This window comes from Notamacropus eugenii, chromosome 1, assembly GCF_028372415.1.
Source record: "Notamacropus eugenii isolate mMacEug1 chromosome 1, mMacEug1.pri_v2, whole genome shotgun sequence".
In the NCBI taxonomy this organism is placed as follows: domain Eukaryota; kingdom Metazoa; phylum Chordata; class Mammalia; order Diprotodontia; family Macropodidae; genus Notamacropus; species Notamacropus eugenii.
The window spans coordinates 361,941,628-361,946,440 of NC_092872.1; the positions used below are offsets into that span (position 1 = coordinate 361,941,628).

Genomic DNA, 4,813 nt, shown 5'->3' on the forward strand with positions numbered 1-4,813 from the left:
AATTCTGGGAAGATATTGGAGTAAAGTCAGAAAAATCCAGGCTCTCCAAATTTCTTCCACAAAAAAGACTGAACATCATCTCAAAGTGAACATGGAGGGGTAAAAATAAACAAAAGTGGGGTAAAGCAGTTGTCCACCGAAGACAATTTAAGAGGACCTCAGGAAAGACCCAAACTCAAGGGGTAGAGGTTCTGCCCCAGTGAAGAGCAAACACCTCTAGGCAGACTCTGCTGAATTAACAAACAACAAGCCTGGGGGCAGCTGGGTCAGGAGGAAACCTTGGCTTCAGGAACTTTCACCTCACAGACAGTTTGGGGGTAAGAGGACTGAGTAGGAGAAGACTGAAGGATCCTCCTGCTGTCTTGGGATGCCAGTCACAGCTCTACTGACTAGATGTGTTCAGGCCTGCAACTGAAGGCAAAAAGGAGCAAGCACACATTTGGTCAGTGCTGTAGCAGGGGAGCAGGGTCTCTGCCCGTGCATTTAGGAGAGTTAAGTCCCTGGTTTTGGTTCCAGGGCAGAGGGGAGAGCTAAAATTTGTAGCTATTGGAGGAACCACAGGGAGCGAGAGCATTTGTGGGACAGTGTGACTGGGGGCCCTAGTTGTGACTTAGGGGTGAAAAGGAATGCCAAATGTTGGGACCCCTAAACATAGCTCACTCATAGAAGGATCTGAGGCCTTCCCCACAATTTGGGACTAGCACCTGATTATAATAATAAACTGCTAAAAATAAAATAAAACAAAATAAAAATATAAATGAAAAGCAAAGGAGAAAGCATCCAACTATAGACGGCTATTATGGGGATAGAGAACATCTGGCTTCACATTCAGAGGGGGTAAATGAAGTGAAAAAAGGCACTCCTTTGGGTCACAAGCCCAAAATGAGTTCTTGGAAGAACTTAAAAAGGAATTAAAAAAATCAAAATTAGGGGAAAAAAATAAGAGCAACCCAAGGAAATTATGAAAAGAAAGTCAACCAACTGGAAGAAGAAATCCAAAAACGTTAGGAAGAAAATAACTCCTTGAAAACTAGAATTTGGCAAAGGGAAGCTAAAGACATTATAAGACACCAAGAAATAATTAAACAAAATCAAAAGAATAAAAAAATAGAAGGAAGCACAGAAAAGCTGGGTAGCTTTGAAAATAATATATAGTATTTATTACATAATTTCTAAAAAAAAGTAAACAATTTGAAATGGAAATTTGTTGCTTTATATTGAGTCCTCTCTTTATGTTCTGTTGTGTATATGGAAATGTTTTCTCCCTCTCATTTTGTATTTAAGTTTGAAATTAATAAAAAATTTAAAAAATGAGAGCTACACCTAGAGTAAAAATAAAGTGTTGGAGTGAAATTTATTATGCTTCAGTTGATGTAAAAAAAGCAGGGGTAGCAATCATGATCTCAGACAAAGCTACTTAATTAAAAGAGACAAACAGGGAAACTATACCATGATAAAAGGTAATGAAGTGATAACAGTACTAAACCATATGCATCAAAAGCTATAGCATCCAAATTTTTAAAAGAAAAGCTAAATAAATTACAGATGGAAATAGATAGCAAAACTACAATAGCAGGGGACTTCTAGCTTCCCCTCTCAGAATTAGGTAAATCTAACCAAAGAATAAGAAAGAAGATGAATAGACTTTTAGGTAAACTAGATATTTTAGATATTTTGAGAGAATTGAATGGGAATAGAAAGAAATACATCTTTTTTTTGCAGCAGTAGACAGTACCTTTACAAAAACTGAACATATATTAGGGCAAAAAATCCCTCTATGGCTAAATGAAGAAAAGCAGAAATATTAAATTCATCCTTCTCAGACCATAATGCAATAAAATTATATTAAATAAGGGACCATGGAAACTCAGATTTAAAATTAATTGGAGACTAAATAACCTAATTTTAAAAATGAGTGGGTTAAAGAACAAATTACAGAAATAATCAATAATTTTATTAAGGAGAATGATAATGAAGCAACATATTAAAACCTATGGGTTGCAGCAAGAGCAATAACGAGAGGAAAATTTATATCTCTAAATGTTTACATCAGTAAAATACAGAGCAGACCAAAAAACTGGGTAAGCAATTAAAAAAACTAGAAAAAGAACAAATTGAAAATCCCTAATTAAATGCCAAACTGGGAATCCTAAAAATGAAAGGTGAGATTAATAAAATTGAATGTAAGAAAACTACTGAATTAATAAATAAAATTAGAAGTTGGTTTTATGAAAAAATCAATAAAACAGATGAACCATTGGCTAATATGATTAAAAAGAGAGAAAACCAAATTACTATTATCAAAAATGAATGAAAAGGGTGAATATATCATTAATGAAGAGGAAATCAAGAGAATTATTAGGAACTATTCTGCCCAATTATATGCCAATAGATTTAACAATTTAAGAGAAATGGGAGAATATTTACAAAAATATAAACTGCCAATTAGATTAATAGTGGAGGAAACAGAATATCTAAATAAACCTATTTTAGAAAAAGAAATTGAACAGGCCATATGTGAGATGCTAAGTAAAAGGCATTAGGACCAGATGGATTTACATATGAATTTTACCAAAAATTTAAAGATCAACTAAAGATTACCAAACATTAAAAGATCAACTAAATAATTTGGAATAACAGGCAAAGAAAGAGTTCTATTAGGACTCTGAACTCCTAAACTCTTTTTATGAAAGAAATATGTTGCTGATAGCTCAACCAATAAGGAAAAAAAGAGAAAGAAAATTATAGATATCTTACCTCTCTCAGATTGGCTAAATGATAGAAGGGGAAAGATGATAAAGACACAGAATGAAACATCCTTTTAATTTAAAAAAAATTTATTTTTATTCTAAACTTAACAAATACCAAATCATTTCCATATACAAAGTCAAAAGAGGAAAGGATTGTGTATGAAACTGTGAACCTCGTTATTATGTATTGCCTTCCTTTCAAGTATATATCAAATCTAATATACAATTTTCAAAACTGTCATGCTTGTCTGTAATTCCTTCTGGCCTTTTTTCTTTTCTCATTGAAGAAAAAACAAAATCCTCTCCTTATTTCTCTTTCCCTACCACCCCTCCGTTGATTGAAAAAGAAAAAAAAAATACCCTTGTAACCAATGTTCAAAAAGTTTCATTTTTCATCTTGAACTAATCATTTCTCAGTCAGGAGATGGGTAAACTTGCTTCATCGCTGGCCCGGTGGAATCATGGTTGGTTACCGCACTGAAGAAAGTTCTTAAATATTTTAAAATTGTCTTTATAGTGTTGATGTTAATGTATAAATTATTTTCCTGGTTTTGCTCATTTTACTCTGCATCAGTTCATACAAGTTTTCCCAGGTCTGGCCAATAGTTTTTCTTCATTTCTTAAGGCACGATAATATTCCATTTTATTACCACATCCTGTGACAACTCTGCTATGTGCTAAGCCTTAGCAGCTAAGGAAACAAATAGGAAAGCGACCATCCCTTCTTTCAAGAAGCTTACATTTCAATGGGAGAAACAGTATATTTATGAGTGGTGGCAAGGGAAATGTTTTGTTCTGAAAAGTATTGGTGATGAGGAGTGGAGCCTTAGGGGAATTAGTGGACACACCCTTTACAGGTGATATGGCAGCATCGATTTGATAATGCTTCTCAGAGCAAAAGGTAGCTATCTTGGATATTGATTTACCACAAAAATCACTTATTTGGAGTGGTATTTGCTTGTGTGTGAATGCATATAGACAAAAAGGATTGATCATCTCATTTCATTTTAGGAAAAAAATCCTGTTCATTTACAGAAATAGCACTAATTGTAGTGATAAAGAGCTCAACTGATTAGTGGCTATATGAGATGTATTCAAGATAGGAGGCTCAGAATTTTAAAGGTCTTGTGAGGCCAAATCTGGCAGCCTTTCCACCGATATGTTTTAACAAGCAGTTGGCTATGTGCAACTTGATCTCAGGAGGCTAGAGCAGGATATGTGGATCTGGGACTCATATGTAGAAATAATTGAACCCATGGAAATTTATGAAACCATGAAGGAAGATGGGCCCAGAATATTTGGAGAATACTTATAGTCAAATACTGTCCATAAGAACACTCATCATCATACCTTTATATAAACATATGTACATATATACACATATCATGTATATACATATACTTTAATATAAATTTGTGGGATGATAAAATATTTTACTTATTTATAAGTCTACGTCTTGATAGATGAACTATACATAGGCCTATATGATGGATAGGAGGATGGAGCAGCTTTATTTGAGTGGTTTAGTCAAGTGGGAAGCCAGATTGAAAAGGGATTTAAAATGAGAAGAAATGGAGGCAAGTAGAGGTTCCTTTTTCCTGGGAGTATGGCTGTGAAAAAAAAAAAAGATAAAAGAAAAGCTTGAGGTGGCAGTAAGGGCAAGCATAGTTTTTTCTTTTTTTAAGATGTGGGCCTGTTGGTAGGCTGCAGGGAAAGAGGCAGTCCATAGGGAGAGACTGAAGATTAGTGAAGGGATTAATGAAGTGACAAACTCCATAAAGGTTTGGAGATCCAGAATCTGAGACTTAGAGAACTTCAATGACCTGTCCAAGAAGGGTCACATGGTTTTTGAATGTACTGAATGTAAGAGCTGGCATGAAAACCCAGGTCTGCTGGTTTTAAGAGCAATGTTTTCCATTCCATCATGCTTCCTCTTCATTATGCCAAAGTCCCTGATGTTAAGAGCCCTACTCATCTTCTGCTTACCTGGTTTCATCAACCCCACCAAGCTACCTGGAAACTACTGCTTACTATCTCCCCTTATGAGGACAAGTTCACAAGGC

General features: G+C 34.8%; 1 protein-coding gene across 2 annotated transcripts in view; it reads right to left on the reverse strand.

The window, feature by feature from the left end:
* Nucleotides 1-4,813, reverse strand: part of AK7 (adenylate kinase 7) — a 104,849-nt gene that overhangs the window by 93,100 nt on the left and 6,936 nt on the right. The gene's annotated exons all lie outside the window — the stretch shown is intronic.